Source organism: Crocodylus porosus, unplaced genomic scaffold (genome assembly GCF_001723895.1).
Source record: "Crocodylus porosus isolate Cpor-Errol unplaced genomic scaffold, CroPor_comp1, whole genome shotgun sequence".
Classification (NCBI taxonomy): domain Eukaryota; kingdom Metazoa; phylum Chordata; order Crocodylia; family Crocodylidae; genus Crocodylus; species Crocodylus porosus.
In genome coordinates, this window is record NW_017728924.1 from 4,008,787 (window position 1) to 4,030,184 (window position 21,398).

Sequence of the window (21,398 nt, forward strand, 5' to 3'; positions counted from 1 at the left end):
GGCCCGCGACTGCGCCGCCCGCAGCCTGGACAGCATCGACCTGGCGGCCCTGAGGGTAAGGGCCGCGCGCCCCGGCTCCCCTCAGCCGCCGGCTCCCGCTCCCCTCAACCGCCGCTCCCCTCAGGCGCCAGCGCCTCGCCTCAGCCCCGCTCCCCTGCCCCTCCCCAGCCCCGTCCCTTCTGCTGCCCCGATTTCACCCCGCCTGGCTTCCTCTGACCCCGTCTCGCAAGACTTTCCCCCCGTCCCCATGAAGAGCTGCCTCGGTCCCTCTTTCCCCCCGTCCCACCCTTGTAGCCGCCGCTGTCTTGCTTGTCCTGGTTTTTTTGTTGGTGCCTTTCGCTGTCAAATGTGCCAGCGAGGTCCCTGCCCGCCAGCCGCCCCCGGCGTTAGGGTGGCAGCACCCTGCCTTTGGTGGCATGCGGTTTCGGGCTGCGATGGGCAGCCGATTCCCAATCCTGTCCGGTTTTATCCGAGTTTCTTTCCCCAGGACCCTGGGGACTTCTAGCGAGTGCTGACTATTGCAGAAAAAGGCCAGTAGGTGGGATCCATGTGATGTGCCTGACACAACAGCTCGCTGCCTGCGCTTTTTAAGACAGCTCTCTGTATTTAAATTGCTCGTGGGCTTGTTAAAGGTCTGTGCAGATGACAGGAAGGCTGCGAAAGGAGGAGACGGGGCGCGCAGTCAGTTCAGCTTCCCTTGCTTTACAGGTCTGGACTCCTCACCTGAGCGGGGTTTGACCCAGTGACCCAGTAATGTTTCTAAAGCAGGGAGGAAGGGCCAAACGCTGTGCTGGAGGAAGTGGGTGACCTCCATCGGAGCGGATAGCATTGTGCCCATTTCTGCCAACAGAAAACAAGTCACCTGGAGCGAGTCCACTTGCCCTACTCGTGTGGGTTAGTGGGATCAGTGGATCTACTGACAGGAAGTAGCTAAGCAGGGTTTTATCCCTTAGGATTTGGAGAAGTTATTTCAAGGAAAAGACATATTGCAGCAGCCCACAATGGTGCAGGGGGGGTGGTCATGGAAAATAGCCCGTATTCCCGTGAACTATGTAGGTCATTTTTGCAAACTCAGCAAAGCTATATTAGTGCAGCTTATAAATATTAGCAGTGTTTCGAGACTCAGGGCTACTAGGCTTCAGTGTAAACTAATTCTGGCTCCATAAAGCTCATGAGGAGCCGGGTCAAAGTAACACGCTGCTTTTTCCAGTAAAGCGCGTTTATTGTGTTTTTTAACATCTGCAAGCAGCCCCCTCCTGTGATTTATTTTGTGGGCACAAACATTTAATTCATGATGCCACTCATTTCAAGCTAAGTAGAAATATCAAGGCAATCCTCCCAAAACGATGCTTCTAAAGCACTTGTCCTACGCAGGGAGAAAAGAGTTGAACTGTGGCAAAATGTATACAGTCTCACCCAGGGAAAATAAAGCAAGCTGCTTTCTAAAAATTACTTTAAGGGGGAAGACCCTGTGTGGAAATCATATGGCAGGGAGTTCCAAGTCCAAGAGGCAGAAAAATGAAAGGCCTGAAGGGGCGAGGCGGAGGGCATGGGCCCACTGTGACCTGGCCATGCCTAGGGAAGTAGGAATTGAACCTGAAGCACAGCTCGGCTCAGAAGAGAAACAAAGTGGTGAAAGTACTTTCTTGAAGCTAAGTGGATGACTCCTATCTTGTTGAAATGATAAGGAACCGGCATAAGCAGGCAGGAAGATAGCTCTGCAAGCTCTCTAGGCTTTGTGTGTCAGAAGCAGCATGCCCTGTACAGGCCTCCCCACCAAATTTTGCCCCACAGATTTTGAGCATTTCAGACTTAGGTTTCAGCGGGGAAAAACAAACAGGGTTATAGAGCATCCCTTCGGTTTTCACATGGGACAGCGTTCAGCTGCTCTCATGATAGGGTCCCATGTCTCCTGGATCCACTTGAGGCCCTAGTCTGGGGTTCATGCTGGGGGAGAGAGTGAAGATGGGGTGAACCAAGGGTGAATGCGCCTCCTCCAGCCTCATGGAAATGATGCACCACTGCACCTTAATACAGTCATCTGAAGCCCTAATCATAGGCACTGAGCATGTGGGAGTCCAAGGGCTCTGGCCACCCTCGAGAAGAGGGTAGGGTGACCACCTGCCTCTAATGGGAAGGGACAGTCCTGAAGAACATCAAGTCCCGGTCCTGGGCTGCATGACTCCAGGACAGCATTTGTCTCAGATTCGTGCAGCGATGTGTGTTTTCCGGCCACTGCAGAAAAACACAGGAAACGGCAGGTTTCCCTTTGCAGGCTGGCAAAGTTCCAGCTTGCAAGGGGCTGCGGGGAGCGGGACGCAAGGGGATCCTGGTGCTTGTGTGTGCACACGCACATGGCCAGGAACACAACCCAAGGCAACCCAAGTGCTGGAGACCAGCTCCCCCAACTGCCTGCAGGTGAGCCTATGGGGCGACAGATTGAGGGCTCCAACAGCGAGGGAGGGAGTAGGGCAGGAGCTGGACCTGGGGGTGGTGCATGGGGCTGGGGCAGGCAGTGGGACAGAGCCATGGATAGCTCGTCCAGGGGGCAGAAGGGGGTTGGCTCCCTGCTACTGTATGCACTCCCGGGGAGGGGGAAATAGGGGAACACAAGGTGCCCCCTGGCTGCCTGGCAGCAGTGGGGAGCAGTGGTGCAAACTTGTGTCCCCTGCTGCTGCTGGGCAGGTAGGGGGTGCCTTGCTATGGCGACACCACCGGCACAGGGCTCTCAGGGGGAGGGCAGCAGTCTGGGAAGTCCCAAGCCCTCAGCGGGCAGCCCACATCCACCCCTGCCTCCCCCACAGGCTCCACTTGGCTCTGCTCCAGCCGTATGGCCGGGGCGGGGGGAGGTTGACATGTGTCCCGCCTTTCAAAAGTGGTCACTGTAGAAGAGGGCTGTTGCATGTCCATCATCTTAGGCTCCCCCTGGCAAAAATAAAAGCAATATGACCCTAGTAACTTTGGCATGTTAAAGCCCCCATTAGTCAGTGATGGCCAAGGCTATGTGGGATTTCAGCAGCAGTGATGGCAGCTATGTGGGATTTCAAGATACCAAGCTGCTGTGAGGAGAGGCAGCGATGGGGATGGCTAGAAATGCAGAGGCACAGGGTCTCCAGGCAGGTGGAGATAGCTTCTGCTGGGATGTGCCCTGAATCCTTTGGTGTTAGTCCTACCACCCAAGTTCATTAAGCCCTCTACCAGAGCCCCTTTCTTCCATAGACATCTGGGCCAAGCATCCTAACTATGCAGGGAGCACCTGGGTGAGTCCTGCTACTGTTTGGCTGCCATGCCTGGCTGCTGCCACACCTGGCTGCTAGTTTAGGGGTCCAAGTTCTGTGACAATTTAGGGAATGGCAATTACGGACCCTTCCAAGTTGGTTGCATCAAGGCATCTAGCCGGCTAAAACTCCTTTAATTTTTGGTTTGTGTTAAGAGGTGCATAGACCTGACAGAAAAGTCAGACTTGCAAAAATCAAGTTGCTGAATGTGTGAAAAGTCCATTTCAGTGAGTTTCCTGTTGTGTGCAGCATTTTTCATGGTGCCCTATAGAGGAATTGTGTGGCCTGGGTGACCTCCAGGTCAGTAGTCTTGCTGTTCCCTTTTTGAACACCCTACAGATGATAAAGGAGAGCAAGAGGACCAGCATATGGTACAGTGCATTACAGTAATTAACCTCAAAATGATGAATGCTTGGGTCAGGATTTTGGCACCTGTCAGAGGAAGCAAAGCAACCTGGCAGTGGCTAGATGGTGGAGGGTTATATGGACCAGGGGACTGAAAATGTTAGCTGAGAGGAAGCACTACATCAAAGCTGATGCCTAACTCTCAGACAATTAAGAGCTTGCCCCCATGTGAGGACTTTGCCATAATGTAGCAGCTGAGGCTACAATGCTGATGTCCAACCAAACAAGGACAGTACAAGGACCTAAGTCAGAGCTCAGTGTAATATCATTTCTGACTGTAGCAAGACCAAGTTTAGTACTGAATTTTGATTAGAAGATGAGCAATGGCCAAGCGTACTGGCTGCAATCAATTCACTGGAAACATGAAGCAGATCTGATTAGCTGCTAATGGCAGTAGACCAGGCTTCTTTTCTTTTCTTTTGCTGAATCAAATGTAATGACAACACATCTTGAAACGGTGGAAGCCTTTAGCCACTTTCTTAGGCCTCTCCACGGGTGCCTGAAGCCTTTGCATACATGATGATTGGGTGCAGTGGGTCAAAATGGAGAAACTGGTGGTTAAAGCTAGTTTTGAGGCACATCCACCTTGGACAAGTTTGCAGCTGTACAAACACCCAGCTCCTCTATTTATGGTCCTCTGGGCAAAGCTGGTTTTGACATTGATGTATGTGGGGTCCTAACACATGTACGGAGTTGTAACTTGGCTTCATCCAGATTTCCATGTGCCATTCACCTGTGCTTATTCTACACACCAAGGGCACTTGGTCTAGTTTCTTAGAGGGGTTTCTGTTGTGCACGTTGCATAAAGGACCTCCCTCCCTGGGAGCTGCAGCACAGCACCGTGTAAAACCCAATGTAAAATACTGCCGTAGAGCTATCACTGGCAATAGATTATTGCTGAGGCCAGGTTTTGTGAAAGGAGAACGATAGCTCATGGCAGGCAAATGGAAATGAAAAATGAATGCTGGGGTTAAAGAACTGAAGCTCTTTGCAAGGACCCAGTTGCAACACACATAAGTAATCCCATTGATCAGCATTTGTTGATGAATTTGCAAAATTGGCATTTAGGCCTAAAAAGGCCAAATTCAAGCTGTGTTGTACTTCAGAAATCACATAAAAAGAGACCTTTCTTAGATGAGCACGGGCTCAGGTAGAAACATGGAAAATTTAACTTGTTTCCACCTTCATTAAATGAAAAAGATTCAAGGGCAGTTGGAGTTCTGGAAAGTTAAAAACTTTCACTTCCAGGGACTGAAATTGAGTGAGTTCAGAACTAGTGTTAATGAACACGGAGAATCCAACCAGGATAAAAATAGATCTTTCTGAATATGAAGAATATATGAATATATAGAGGACTTGAGCTATGTGTCTACATTCAGACAGCTGTAGAAGGCCATGTTGCATTATGAAATCTACTGCCTACTGATCACAATCACTATTATTAGAAACAGGCCTAACTCTGATCCTTTCACTCATAAAAAGACAAGTTCATTTCTGGGAGGATTTTGCCTGAGTAAATAATGGAGGAGGAGGCACCAGGTAGATAATGCTTGTGTCAAAAGAATAAGATTTGCTTAAAATAATTTTCTACCAGATACACATTTTTTTGATGATAGACAAGGATGTTTTCTAGCCAGAGCTGCAAATACTGGAGTTTTGAAATAACTAATGGTTCTTTGTGTCATGTCCCTCAATGATATCGATCGATATCTCACATGACATGTTGCTAAAACAGGTGACGTGAAACAGATACACCTAGTAATATCACTTTGTCCCTGACATCTTCCAAAGGAATGAAATAACATTACTAAATTGCTCAGCCTCTTGAAACAAGTCTCTTGATTTTTTTTAAGTTTTCTATACATCTCTCAGGTGAATTTTCATTGAAGCAACAGGTTTCTTGGCTCTGCAGGAATGGACACTTGCTTGTCCACAGTCTGCTACAAGTCTGTTCTTTCAAGCAGGGAAACTGTAAATGATCTCAGTATGATCAGTGTGCCCAAGGGTATCAGGCGTAAAATCTCTTTATTCCCTGTCCTATCCAGTCTACCTTGCTGCGGTTGTAAAACAGGATAGCATACATTTTAGACACAGAAATAGTCTTGTGGGTATTTTTGGTGATGGTGTATCTCCTGACTCGAGATGTAATGAAACACATGCTGCATATGAGTTTTCTGAATATTTTATAATGTGGGTTCTTTCTGTTCGTGTGTGCTACTAACTAAACTGTTTCATAACAGAAGACAAGAGCTTAAATGAATCCACCAGCCATATTCAGTGTTTAGAACTGAAGTACTGAACTTCTAGGTTTTATTCCTGGATTTGCTAATAAATTATGATATGACCTTGGGCAAGTCATTCAGTATGTTCTTCATATCCACTTATGTAGCCTGCTGCTATGTTCTAAGCTGAAAACTCTACTAGAAATGCACTATGAATTATATTATTTTATTATGTTTTATTATTGTTTGGTTATTCTCTTAGACTGTAATAGAAATCTTAGGCAAAAACTATTGGACTTTTTAAATCCTGCTTGTGGACTACAGTGCTTCCTTGAGACAAGTCAGCAGACACTTTTCCACAAATAACAGTATTTACTGTACTTTTTACAGGATCCGGCAGGGATATTTGAACTGGTGCAAGTTGTTGGAAATGGGACGTATGGACAAGTCTATAAGGTTTGACTCCTTTTTAATTTATAAGGTCTTTCTTGCCAAAACTGTTGCCCTTTAGCAAAAACATTTCAGATGTGGAAGGAGCTGTTACCAAACCAGCTTGCTTTGTCTCGCTGCCTGCTTGTGCACAATTCTGACGTGTGACAGCTGGGAAATTCCCTGCATTGTCTTCCCATCTCGTTTTCATGTTCCCCTACCTTTGTGGGTCAGCTCGCTGTGCTGGTTTTTGCACTGCTATCCTTCCTGCCATGGGCTGCCTGTCTTGTGGTCATTTTTACTTTAAAACTATTTTCATAGCTTGCAAGCACAATCCAGATCTAGCAATAATAACATCAATCACAGCACTTTGCTAATGCTGGCAGTGCCTTGTTTTTATGGAGTAGACAAAAAGGAATGGACTGACATAGCCATATTGTGCAGGACACTGGCACAAGGGACACTTCATTGTGGTGCTGCAGAGGAGCTGAAAAATGTCCTAGTTGTCCCTTAGTATGTTGGCCACTGAGTCATCAGGCCCATCCCTTAATTTTGTCAATGGGGTATTTACCTATTATAACGTGGTGGGCATACTTGACCACATGCAATTCGCTTTGCAGTGGCAGTCAGTGGGCAGGTCGATACCGTTCCTGTGGTACTCCTGAAAGTACCCCTTCCTCCAACACCAATCTGGGAAAGAAACAGGTTTCAGAGAGGCAGTGAAGCCTCTTTGTCTCCTGCCTGATTGAGAATGGCGACCAAGAGCCCTAGGCTCAGCCTCATCCTCCTGTCCTCATGTGGCCTATACACAGTGCAAGCAGGGAGGTGGGGGCATGTTGGTTGGGGGCACTCTCACGACCACTGTGAAAGTGGTACAGACGTGCCCAGGGATACAGAACTGATCTGAGAAGTGGGTTTGGGGAAGCGATACAGGAAACAAACGGCAGTCTTTCAGTCGTAGGGCCTTCTGTAGGGTTGATTTGAAAAGGGAAAACAGACACAGTGTTTGTAAGCTTGGATCGGGGTGTCACAAGAGTTGGACACCTGTCTTGCTGGGATCCTTTGACCCTAGCTGACTTCCTGCCCCTGGGGCAGGGGCCTGGACTCTATCTTCCAGCCCTAACGTGTATGAAATCTATGAAGAGTTGTCCATCGAGGGCACCAGGTAGGAGAAAAGAGCAGCAGCAGTGGGAAAGGCTCCATGACCTTCCACCCTCTCCATCTTTTCCCCCCAGGAATGAGCACCTGAAGTCTTGCATAACACATTGGACACCGCTTATCGCCAGGCTCTGCTGTGCAATGACCTCTAATGCAGGAAGGCTTAGGGAAAGGTCTCATCCAGGGGACACAGGGTCAGGCTCTATCCCAGTAGCTGAGGCTTCCCAATTCCAGTACCATCACAACCAGGTTTGATGGCACGTGTGACTGCTCTGTGCATCCAATGGGGGACATTTCCACATTGAGCAGCATCAAGCTTAGTGAGAAATGGGGAAGGAAAGGTACACAGTCACCCACCAATGAGTAAAAATTAGAACATAGATGTGTGCATGTGTAGATTCACAGAAGTAGGAGGAAAAACAATTACATGCAGGAAAGGAGGATGGACACTTGGGAGTCGGTGCTTTTTGCCAGTTCCTGATGGGGATCGGTGCTCTCACCACCTAATCCAGTATCGATAGAGTTTCTACTAGAGAGAAAAGCCTGGGAGATGCCCGCAATGTAGAGCATGTCTTATCCAAGAGGGTCTCTGTTGAAAACCTCGTTGTGAAATGCCTGTTAGTGGAAATGAGAACCATTTGGTTCTGTGCATCTGACACAGTGTGAAGTATTAGCACATTTCAGGTCCTGGTCTGAGTTTTTAAAGATCGATTGATGCTTTATGAAAAAAATCTATGAAACTTTAACTGAAGAGACTGTTTTACTGATTAATCTTATTGTTCTACCTTTCCATCCTTCATTTTTCTTTATTTTACAATAGGACCCTGGTCTTGTATCTTTCCATCTACTTCAGTTATTAAATCCCACTTGCTTGGCTTCCATAGCTGTGATGAGGATTACGGAGTCCAAAATAGAAATAAACATTTAGGGTCACCGAAAGCAGTGGAGCTGCTTGGGTTTAACTGAGGACAGGATCTCGAAGCCTTCAAAAATTGCTGCTGAATAATTTTCCCTCGTAATATAAACTAAACCTCGACATGACACGGGGAGCATTGTTTCTATATCATCATCTTTCAAAAGATGTTGGGGTTGAATCAGCTGCTGCTTACTCGTGTTAACAGAAAAAAAGATGGGAAAAATCTTATTTCAACTTCTTTGTATAAAAAAAGAAAAAAAAATGGAGAGAGTTAGGTTCAGCTGAATGTTGAAGTGCAAAAGCATGTGAGAAATGTTGACAGTACTAATTAAGGGTAGTGCCGAAGGCAGTGGAGGCCAACTTTTTTGGCAGGCATGCCACTAGCTAAGCCCTGCACCCTCTCTAAGTATCATTCTGATCCCCTTCCCCTGCTTTCTGCTCCCTGCCCTATATGCCTCTGTGTTGCTGGCTGATGCCTAGCCAGCCTCCTCTTCAAAACCTTCAGCAAAGATTACACCACTTCCCTGGGCAGCCTGTTCCACAGTGGAGACAGTCGAGCTAGCAGAGCTCAGACAGTTAGAGACTTCATCATAATCCAAAGGGACAGATCCCAACATAACTGAGATTTGAACCTAGCCTGTAAATACTGAAAGAGCAAATTTTGGCACCTTATCAAATAGTTTGCTGAATTAGAAAGCTAGGTTTGATTCATCCTATTTTCACTGCTATACCTTTGACCCTTGGTGCCATGCGCACATCACAGTGTTGTCCATGTTGAGATCAACAATCAGTGAATATTGGAATAATGGGAGGAGATCCATTTAATCAGGAAATGAAAGGCAAAAACATACAATTAAATCATCTGATCGAGGAGCATAAATAACATCATGTGGTTAGGTGACCAGACATAAAGCTTGCATAGCAAATTCCAAATATTACGTAATTGGTCAAACATGCCAGATTGAGCAAATTTTCACACAACCAGAGCTCAACTTTGTTTGTAAATACTGTTTGAAAAAATCTGCGTAATAAGTGTATGTGTATAATCCTAATCTATGGGCAAGAAAAGGGCTAAATTCATTAAACTAATATTTTGACTAGCTATAATGGAAATATTCCATTTAAAGTGACCATAAAAAGTGAAGGTCATGGTATTTACATTTTTCCCTCTGTTGTATAATTTATCCTTTGGGCCGTACTTTGCTGAGACTGGTGAGGAGATGCTGGAATCGGTTTTTAGTTTATGCCTAGTCAGAGCATAGACTTGCGGTCATAAATATTTTGGACAGAAAGTAATTCCAGCTATCCTCATACTTAGTAATGGCATTAGCCTGTGTTTTCATTCTTCAGGGACGGCCACGTATCCCATACGTACGAAAACAGACACAGATGCACATAAACAACCCGTAACCGCCCAGGCTAAACAAAGCCTATCCAAAATTACTAATTAAAGTCCATTGGCTGTAGAAGACCAGACCTGTTATGCTATTTTTCTTTTTTAAACAAGAATTACATAACTCTAAATATGTTTTCATCGTTACATGGAAGACACTAACTGACTTTCTGAAACGACTGTGGTGTAGATGCTTTGTAGGTGTAGATCAGGTTCAGTTCTCTGCCAGGTAACAAATGCCAGACTACCTGTTAACTGTACTCATGAGAGTGCTGCAGCTGCCAAGGACTGTTATTATGTTAGAGTTTGAACAAGTGGCTGCAGGCAGAAGCAACACATTTCCATACTTAGGAGGTGTTAAGGCAGCAATTCCCAACCTTTTCTTCAGCATGACCCCATTTAGGACCCCATTTCCTGAGCATGGCCCCTCAATCCCCCCCAGGTGCCCATCCCCATCCGTAGTCCTCTGACTCTGCCAGTGCCCCTCACCCCTCCCAGCCCTGCTGGTGCACCTCACTGACGACCTGCAGCCCCCTGACCACCCCCAGCCCTGCCCAAGAGGGCCCCTAGCAACCAGGGCTACAGGACCAGAGCCAGAGCCCATTGCCCCCTGCCCACCTGCTAGCAGTGCCCAAGCCCTGGCTGCTGAGAGTGTGGAGCCCAGCTCCCTCAGCTTGCCCCTCTCCCCACATGGCACAGCTGCAGTGGAGACCACGAGCAGGGAGGATGTGTGCTGCTTGCTGTGGGCTCAGGGCTCCCTGCCCTCCCTGCAAGGGCCTCCATGGCTCAGCAGGCGGGACCTGGAGCAGGACGGCTGGAAGGCCCATGTCATCTGTGCTGCCGTGGTGAGGTGCCCCCAGCCCACCTGGCAGCAGCGGTGACACCAAGTTGTGCCCCCCATTGCTACCAGGTGAGCAGGGGTAGCCTCTCCATGGTGGTGGCCTGGCCAGGTTGGGGCTCCTAGCAGCAGCACTGAGTCTCCCTGCCCCGCTGTGTTGCAGAGACCGTAGAGAGAGGACAGCAGGGCGGAGAGCCCCGAGCCTGCAGCGGGCAGCCCACATCCATCCCTGCCATGCACATAATCCCCACCCCCAGTGCCTCCCTCCCTGGGAATGCGTGCAGCAACGGGGAGCCAGCACCTCATCGCACCCTAAATGAGCCTCACCAGGGGGACTCAATCTGCCCCGCCGCCCCCAGACTTGTGTGGAGGGAGCTGTGGGAGCTGCTGTGCATACTGCCTGGCTGCCACGTGCATACGTGGTGCCCCCTGCCTGATCGCCCTCCCCCGCCCCAAGCAGCCCCTTGCAGGCTGTAATTCTGCCAGAGAAAATCCGTGATTGTGACCCCATTTTTTACTGTTGTGACCCCAAGGTTGGGAGCCACTTCATTAAGATGTAAGTGTTGTAAGTGTTGGCAGCCTCAAACATCCAGGAATCACACATCAGGTGATTTAGGTTTTAAAAAATCATGACAGCTCATAAAACATTAAATGTTTGGGTCTTAAAAGTCTGCCTGTTGTTGAGGCACTTGGGTTGACATAGTGAAGCTCCCGTTATCACTAGCTAGAGATGTTGTGTGGTTTCAAATGAAATTTGGAGTGGTAACCTAATCGCATGACTCCAGGAGCTGAGGGTTTAAGGAGGACAACTAAATAACATGAGACTTATGAGATAGTGGCAACAGTGACTTACCTATCTCTACTACTTATAAACAGTTGCCTGATCTGCCGGCTGTTTATTTAATAAGAAAAAAATACAATTGGGTGCCCTCGGCTGGACTTGCAGGAGACTCGCTGGTGTTTTTGCAAGATAAGTGATCAGTAGAGGGTCCCAAGGGAGAGACTCTGTTGCACCAGAGTAAGTCTAGTCAGGGAGGAAGTGTCAGCACTCTGCTCCTTGATTTCAGTTCCTCCTAAATCTTCAGCCACATGACTGCAGGATCTGTTCCTGCACGCTTACGCATGTTTGAGCTTGGGATACTTTAGGTGAGAGCTGATGGAGGAATAGTTGCCCAGGGACATGGTGCAAAAGATTCAGAAAGTGCCACCGCTACCTATTACTGAGTAATGAGCAAGTGCCTCAAGGTGAAATTATGGGTATTGCACTGTGGGAGACAGTTATCTCACGGATGAGCTGTAAATCCAGGGTCCTGACATTTCCTGGGTATTGCATCTCAGTTCATCTTTGCAAAACTATGTGGGAAGTAAACGTCCAGGCCCGTCAAAGGTGTGTTGTTCTGTATCCTGGCAAAATTCCTGTGTAGGCGATTTTTCTCTGCCTATCTGCGTCACTCTCGAGGGTCTCTACCGTCTTCGTTGAGTTATTGTGTGGAGTTGTTAAATGCTGGATATGTCGCAGTCATGTGGGTCCCTCCATTTCAATATCTATATATCTGTTGGGTGTATACGTACTGTAATAGCTAAAGTGGGGATTGTTTGGCATAGAGCATGCCATTTATTATGTTGATTATGATTTCAGGTCTTATTGCTGTTTTTATTGATGTCTCTGTCTGCAGCAGAAATCTTTGAATCTTTCAGCTCTCAGTCCTGCACTTTAGCGGCAACTACACTTCTCAGCCCATATGGCTGAGTGAAAATGAGGTAACAGGCACTCTTGCCAGTCTGCCCCAAATCAAACTTAAAAGCCTGGTTTTACTCTAGAAGGTACCAATGACATGGTGTATCGCCACATGGATTGCCTCTTCATGACCTTCCAATTAAATGTGCTTGATTTTTGCAAGTACGAAGGCCTGTTTTTTTCACAACGGCTAATTCTGCAAGCTTAGCTTGAGCTCTGCATACTTGTCTATGTGGCCTCCTAGTCTTGCCTGGGAGGGAGGCACACCCTGCTTGCTCACTCCCACTTCGTGCACACCAAATCCCTCAAATGAGGCAACACAGCTGCCTGGAAATGGCCCTGAGTGTGCGCCAGTGAGCATGGGCAGATTGCCACAGTGGCTCTGGGTGTGAGCTCGGAGGAGGACACGCATTGCCTCGTTTTGGGGAGTTGCCACACACACAGTGGGGTGAGTAGAGGGTGTCCCACAGCGGTGCTCCCATGAGATATAGCCAGCCCCTAGGAATGAAGCTGTGGTCTTTCTATTCCACATGTCACCATTGATGTAGATTCTGCCAGCCACACTAAGCCATCGCCAAAATTTGTGTGGCCTTATTTTTTTTAAGTTATGCCTCATATGATGCCTTTATTAAGGACCTTTTGACTTTGGAATTCGTTGTCCTCGTCCAAGTGGTTGACCATCTTTTTTGAGCAGGCATTTCTGGGGAGCTGAAGGGCTGGGAAGTGGGTTCCCCCTGTGAATCTTAGAGATCGGGTTTTCTGAATAGATCCTTGCAGGCTAGGGGTAAATTGCATGGGAGATTTGCCACTGGTTTGCGTTACGTGTGGGCAAGCCCAGTAAGAATAATGCACTTAATGGATTGCAAGAACACTGAGAGCTTAGAAAAAGTATTTTATTCTAAATGAATAAAGAAGTTTATTCAGGATAACTAATCAATGCGGAGCAATCGATGGATGGAATTCAGCTTGGTCTCTTGGCCTATGTGGCTCTGAAGAGCTAGCAGGATTAAGAGGCCAGCAAAGTCAGTTTTATCTCTGCAGTAATCAAATGCGACTCTGAATACATAGAGGGAGTTCGTCTGAGTGTGGAAGGACCATTTTTACACAGCTGCTTTTAGGAGTTAAACGACACTTTGGTGGTGATGTGAGTTATGAGCTACTTGGAGCGCCATATGGTAGCATGGATATACCGAAACATAAATATGCCTTTTCAGGTTATCTTAAACAATTTGCAAGCCTATTAAATTCTGTATAATTCATTTAGTTAACCGGCTGGATGAAATAATTGAGACCAAGCAAAAATAACCACAGTTAATTTGTCAAGGAACCACATGCAACGAATCGCGCAGCCTTGCTGAATGATGAAGTGTGAAAGCCTATGGACTGTGCTGAAAGCCTTAATTGATAGTAGTACCTCAGGCAGTTACTCGAAGGATCCTTTTAAAAAATACTACAGTCATGTTCAGTGCACAGCACAACAAGAACATGGGCAGGCACAATAACTGGGCTGAAATCTTCAAACTCCTCCTCTCGAGAGCTGGACAGAGGCCACCTTCCTCTGAGAAACTGTTCGTTCTTTATCAGTAACGAATTGCAGCATCAGAGTCCCAGGGCATATCATAAATGCAGTCATTTAAAAAAGCATGTGATCAGCACAGTGCAGTTTAATATCAGCACTCCCCATTAAGGTTTCCAGGTCAATTGTAATCTTCAGGTTTCTTGGGCAGTGACAAGGCAAATACAAAAGGCAAAATGTTGAAATGTTCCTTCAAATCCCATGAGCAGTTGGTAGAAACAATATTCCATATATTCATTTTCTATGCAAAGGCTTGGGTTGATGTGAGTTCCTTTGGCATGGTCAGCTGCCTTGCATTTACTAGTATGTTACATAGTTGACTGGTGCACATTAACTGTACTTTTGTTCTCCACTAGATGGATACATAAAGGATGAAGTATGTATCATTGACCCTATAGTGCTAACAGGTAATGGAGATTATTCTTTAACTCCAGGGGTATGAATTTGTGTGTTAGAAACAGGAGGGTTAGGATTAAATCTTTGCAATGGCCGTGAAGTTGGAAAGACTATTGCAGGCAGTAGCAGGACACCCATAAAGTCCGAGTGTAGATGGCCACTGGCTTGCTGCAATATCATTAGCCACATTCTTGAGAATCCGTAGTGCAATGCTGGAAAGATTCTGGTGGTGCATTATGGCCTGAGCACGTGCATACATGCACCACCCACCCCACGGGTACGCAACATGTACTGCTGGGCGTGCTCTCTTCCTCCTGCCCCAGTTCTCAGTTCTTGCCTTGTGGATGCATGCGTGCTCCTTATGACACATCCGCCACTTCACTCTCTTGATTTTCATTGTACTTTGGGCATGACAAGGGTGATATGAGCAGTGATGTGCACTATACACCTGTCACTGAGGCTTTTGAAGTTGAGCATTTGTTACTCCACTCATCCCACAGTGATTAATTCACAGATCCTGGTGTATCATTCCATTTAAAGCAAGATTTCCAAAAGGCCACACCTCCCTCCTGGTGTGCGCACTTTGTACCTGGCGTTGTGTTGCAGGCGTAACCCAGACCTTTTGCACCTTGAACTAACTGCAAAACCAGATAAGTTATTTAAGGGCAGTAGTACTCTGATGTGTACTTTCTAACTGAAGTGTAGTGTTGCCAACTTTCAAGTTTATTAAATATTGTCCTGTTTGATAGTTTATTTTCCCCCTTAAATCTCCAGCTGCTGGATTCCTGTGATTATAGAAAAATTATATTTGATCTAAAATAATGTGCACTGCTAATCCATATGACCAGAATGCATGAGCACTAGAGGCTTAAAGTTCAGAAGCAAAGTAGAGAGAACCTTAAATTTTGTTATTTTTAAGCAAATGTCATAGTATTTAAGGGATCTTTCTCGTGATATATGAGAGCATGGTTAGTAATGCTGGATACTCCTTGGTGATCCTTATGCCTTCCCATGTCTGTGGTGGGAAACGTAAAAAGGGCTAGGACACAGGTATTGTGGGTGGAGAATACAGAAGATGTCCTACAAGAATAGATACATTATGCTCACGTCAGCCAAGTCTACCAGTATCCTGCCCACTGACATTTAATGCTAATCTCAAGTGGAAAGAATTTGGCAAACAGCAAAACCAGAAATGTCCAGTTGTCCAAAACTAAGTCCAGATGCAGTGTTTTTCATATGTTGACTCTGGGAGATTTTTTTTCTTTTCTCGCCTCATCTCAGTGACATGGCAATGTCAAATTGTATTCAGCACATTAACTGTAAATAGTGGAGCCTACACGGGAAATTAATTAGCTAGTCATAATGTGTGCGTTATAGTTAGTAAATATTTAAGAGGCATTCAATTAAGATTCTTAAGTAAAGGCCTAGCTTATCAAAAATAGAATAGTTTGGATGTACATACAATCTCAGTGGTAGAGCACTTCTAATACAATAACTGTACTTTCACTAAACAGAGCAAAAGCATGTCATTAGACACGCCATAATAGCCATTAGAGGATAGTAAAATCCTCCCAAATAGTATAACACGTTTGCATCTTGCAGCTTCTATACGTACTGGACCTGATTCTCCACTATTTTGCATCAGGTCTCTGTTGCAAGCATAATTCATTTATACGTGTGGGTGAGAGAGTGTAAGATGCTGTCACTGAACTGCGGAGGCATTTTTCACCCAATTTGCACAAGCTACAAGGCACTGGGAAATCAGGCCTATTATTTTAAAGTAGAGAAACAGGCCAAAAATATATTGACCCCATGTTGAACTTTAAGTAAAAGAGCTGGGTAATCACCTTAAAGCAGGGCTTGATCTTGAAAAGTGTGAGTGCTCAGATGATTGAAATCAATAGAGCTATGTAAGTGCTTAAAGTTAAGCATGTGCTTAAGTGCTTTGCTGGGTAGTGCCCAGGGTGATCAGCACCTTGAAGGACTAAGTGTTGTTACTGATGTTAGATATTTCAGGATCAACTCGTCATTGGATTAATCTGATGAGAACTGTGCCTCTTAAAATCAGGTCATGCACAATCAAAAGAGAACTCTAAGAAACGTCGACTTTGTTCATGAGTTACCAGAATGAAGCAGTGATTTTGACATGATATTTTATCATTTTAAGGAGACTGAATTGTAGAGTGTCGTAGCCACAAGTGAGGAGAAAGCAGTCCTCACTTTAACTTTAGCAGCTTGAGCTTATTATGACTTACGTTAGGATTCCTTAGCTCCACGCAGCCCTACATCACCTTAACTCCATTTCTCTAAATCTCTGACAAATTGTTCCACACACATGTTCATTCCATTTCATCACTATTCATCTGAAGGGTTCTTAAAAATTTACTCTTTTCGCATCTCTTTAATACCTTGGGGTGATAGCTAATGGCACATCATAAAAATAATTAATCAGCCGGTTTCCTGAAAATGTTAGTAGCACGTTGATCTCTTTGTATTATCACATGTATTTCATGGACAGTCCTGTGTATGCTATTGTAAACTTAACAGCCTCATGAATCAAACCACAATATTGCCAGGAGCAGGATTTTGCTGCCATGTCCTCTTCTGTGGTCCATATAAGATGTCATCTCTATGTAATACCCAGCCACAAATATTATTCCTAGCCAAGTTATATGCACAAGGAGGCTGCCATCTTTGCAAAAGAATTAGTTGCAATAATAGTTACCAGTCTGCTTGTGCAGTTTTGCTGCTTAGTGGGTTTTCTGAATAACCACATGGACCTAGACCCTTGGCTGGGCTCTGGATGCGTAGAAAAGTTCCAAGCAGGGAAGGTGCCGAGAGGATCTCACAGGACTTTGAAATATGGTTGTATCCCAAAGAATGAGTTTGTCTAAATGCCAGTTTGAGTTTCCATATTTATTGTCTCTTAGTGATTCTACAGTAATTGTGCATTTTGTTAGCCACCATCTTGGCTAACCCTGATCAACTCCGGTGCTAGAATGACAAATCACTGCAGCTTGAGCTCAGGAGATGGGATTTCTGCATGGGCACGAAAACAGACTCGTGGTCTTTGTGGAATGCAGTAATGCCAGCTCCCATGAAAACATTACAAGACTCCCAATTTCCAAGTCAAATGAACTCTGACTCATGATCTCCTGATAGAGAGATCAGATCTCGGGATTTCTTCTTTTCGTGCATGTAGAGAGTGCCAAGCTGGTAAGTTTGTGGAGGGAAAGACATCGGTGATGTGTGTGTGTGGGGGGGGCGGGGCATGTGTCCCCCCTGACAGCGAGTGCTTTGGCTGGTAGGGGGAAACAGAGAGCGTTAGTACCCCCCAACCCATATTGTCCCTGCCGGTGGCACTTCCACCACTGCTGTGCTGCGACAGAGCCAATTTCAGGGGGACACTAGCATTCTCCATGCCCCCCTACCAGTTGGAGGCCCACCTGCCCCCCGGTTGTGTCCTGCTGGTGCCCCCCTGACTCAGGAGCCACCAGTCACCCATGGGGAGAGAGAAGGGGTGGGAGGAGCAGATCAAGGCCCCTGTGGTGAGGAAGGGAGTGGAGCAAGGGCTGGGGTGAACAGGGCCCGGGCACAGGGGAGGCATGGGGGCACGTGCTGCTGGATTTGTGTGTGGGGCAGAGGCGGGCTGCCCGCTGTGGGCGGGGTTCTTCGCCCTGCTGCCTTTGCCCCAGGAACTGCATGCACACACTTCAAAAATAGCATCTCACGATTGACAGTCCAAATCTCTTGATTTTTAAGTTTGCCTCAGGATTTTTGACATGGTGGGGTTGTTCATAGTGGGAATGGTCACAGGAGGGGAATGTGTAACATACAGAGGAGTCAAGTACACACAGCATGCACGGAAAAAAAGAGGGTCTCTGTAACTCTTGGCCTTGCTCACTCAACCTGATATTGCAAAGTCAAACTGAGGTTTCTCAGTTGTCTGCATTATCACAACCCAAAAGGTTTTGCAGATTCAAGTTGTGGTTATGCCCTGGTGGACACCTGAGCAGTCTCGTAGGCTTTGATGGAGATATCTAGGCAGAAACAGATGGCACTCTAGGAAATGAGTCTGATGAAGGGGTTGAAAAATGAATCTACAGCTTAATCAACCTGAGGAGAGATGTCTTTTGCCCAGAGTTAGCCTAAGTTATCTACGCTTGAGGTAATTCCTGTGGGGTCAGCCTGGCTCCAGTGAGAGTAGACATCCTTGAAAAGCCCAAAGTGACTGTGTTACTACCTAATGAGACAGGCTCACTCTAGCTGTAGCTTCAATCCCTGCTAGAGGTAAAAGTGGCATCATGCCACATGCAAGTCCAGGTGTTGCGCATGTGGATGGAAATCAAGCTAGGGACAAAACTTGAGTTATGATGCAAGTTATTCAGCAGTGAAGTATGCTGGATAAACAGCAGTCACCATGTGGTTTTGCTAAGGTCCGGTAGGGCCTGGTTTTCTACTGCCCTCCACCCTTTGTGGTCACATGCATCATTTCACGGAGAATACAGAGCTCTTCTACATCAGCACATTTTCATTTTCCATGCACCTTGCCTGGGCCTCGGAGCAGAAGGGGAGGAGGAAGGACTGATTTCCGACATCCCCTATGTATCCACACACTGTCTGCCACATTGTGAGGCCCTGCATTATTCCTGAGCCAAAAGCGCCCACCAACCGACAGGCCATGCAGTGCGTGGGCATGGGTAGAAGAGGTTTGGAAAAGGGCAGCAGCTGGCCATTGAATCGGTCATGGCAATGCAGCGCGTATCACTCAGCAAGACTTTTGTGCCCAGTCTGAAGGCACTGCTGTAGCCCAGAGACTGCGTCCCAACAGCTCATGCTCCATTGCCTCCTGCTCCATTGCTCAGACACCTCCGAGTCCCAGTCCAGCCGGAAGGAAGGGCTCAGTCTAGCCCAACCTCAGTCAGACAGGCCGGCTTAGTAGCAGGAACTGTCAACCTGAAAAAAGCTTCTGCACCCTCCTTCAGGTTGTGGCTGCTTTGCCAAGTTTCAGGTGAGACTGGCAGAGCAGCCATTCATTCTTCTTGTCTGTGGCATTTACAAGGAAACAGAGGTTAAAGGCCAGTTTTCACTTTCAGCCCCGCATTAAACACCTCAATCAATCAGGCACCCCCGTATCCAGATGGAATGACATTTCCAGGAAACGGCAATGTCCAGCAAGTGATAAAATTGGGCCCATCCCGTCAGAGTACTTGCCCCGTTCTCAGGCTGCTGGCCAGAAGTCACTTCCCTGCCTGCACACAACCTAGAAGGCGGATCCTGGGAAGACGGGTAAAGAGGAAATGTTTTTTCAGCTGCATTTGGTAGTTTTTAATCCCTCTTTTGTAATCTGCCAATGGTACGGGATTCTAAATGGGATTTTTAAAATAATTATTTTGTTGGCAAAAACTCACTGAAGTCATTTTTCCTTTTAGAAGGGATTTCTTTGTGTTTTTGTGTTGGTGGTTTTATTTTGGGGTTTTTTGCTTGGGTTTTTTTTTTTTTTTTACTCCCACTGTTTCTCAGGTCTGGTGGCTGCAACAGTTCAGAGGGATTTCCATGCAGCAGACCTTGTGGTCTGTCTGGCCCCATAGCAGATTTTTCCTGCATAGGTTACAATCTAGCTTTTATTACACAATACCCAGCTCAGTGGAGTCCCTCAGGGGGCATTCAGGGCAGCAGCCCCAGACACTGCTTTTAGAGGGGGTTGCAAAATAGCTGCTGCTATGGTGTGTGGCTTCTAGACATATTGCTGCCACTGGTATGGGGCTGCCCAGCTATACCTCCTTCCTGATCTATGACTGGAGCTTTCAGGTCTCACCACAATATAATTGTGATTAGTAATAATAATATATTCTTCACAAAAATAAGAGGAAGAATTATTTACTAATTAGCACAGGGCACCTGGGACCAAATCTTGTAATCCTAGCTCTGCTGGTGATTTCTCGTGACATATGGTGTAGACAGATGAGTAAATCAAAATGGGGAGGAAGGCTGAGTTACCATGTGTCAGTTAACCCATGAAACTCTTTTGTGTGTCCACCCTATTCTGTGGCAAACAGCAACTAAACTTCAATAATTTAGCAGTTGTTTTATTCAGGCTTAAACTGCCCTATTTTAGTTTTCACCTACAGTGAGCTGGAGGCATAGTTGTTGCTGATCAACTAATGTGCAAAAAGTTCCCACCTTAGTTAATTCAGTATAATTTGTACATCTGACCACATCTTTAATCTACATGGCCCATATTTTCAAATAGCTCCATTGCCCTGTGGTCCCCAGTGCCAGCTTTTCAAAAATGCACAGTGCCCAGTAGAGCTGTGTGAAACTTCAAGTGCCGATTCGATTGTGAGATTTGGCCCAATTCAGAGGCCGAATCTCTAAATCCGAATCAAATCAGGAGACCAATTAAAAGGTCCAAATCTATTCGAAGCTCTCTGAATCAATTTGGAAACAATTCAGAGAGCTTCGGAGATTCAGGCAGTCCCCACGCTCCTCCACAGGGAGCTGGACCTGGACTGCGTGCTAGTAAGTAGTGGGGGGGCAGCTAGAGGAGGAGAGGGGAGCATGGGGGGACCCCTGCCAGGCTCCAGCCCCCGCTGAGTGCCTCCTGATCTGCGCCTGCTCCCCCAGCTGCTGCAGTGGCCACTGGGGCTTCTGGGGGCTCGTGGCAGAGTCCCCCATGCAGCTCAGGGCAGTGGGGGGCATCAGGGATCACTCCCCCACCTGGCAGGAGCCGGTGAACGGGGAGCTTTTTTTTTTTTTTTAAAGAGCCGGTAGCTGGGGCAGGCAGGGCACCCTGGGGAGGGGCACTGGGAGAGTGTGTGGGAGTTGGGGGGGCTCATGACAGAGCCCCCCACGTGGCATGGAGCAGCGGGTATCGCCCCTCACCCCTCATGCCTGGCAGCAGCCAGTGAGTTGGGGCTTCTTTTTTCAAAGAGCCAGAAGCTGGGGCCGGACGGGCAGCCATTGAGAGCAGGTGGAGATTCAGGCGAATCGATTCGGGACAGTGATTCGAATCACTGAATTGAAGCACTGTCCCCCAAATCAGCTGA

General features: G+C 46.8%; 1 protein-coding gene across 2 annotated transcripts in view; it reads left to right on the plus strand.

The window, feature by feature from the left end:
- The first annotated feature begins 6 nt into the window (after positions 1 to 6).
- NRK (Nik related kinase) overlaps positions 7 to 21,398 on the plus strand; it is a 120,448-nt gene continuing 99,056 nt past the window's right edge. The window contains exons 1-2 of one of the 2 annotated variants that reach the window (XM_019540237.1): positions 7 to 55; positions 6,296 to 6,361. The gene's annotated coding sequence lies outside the window, so the exon portion shown is untranslated. Of the gene's footprint in view, positions 56 to 6,295; positions 6,362 to 21,398 lie in introns of those variants that run through there. The other variant, XM_019540236.1, reaches the window with a different exon arrangement.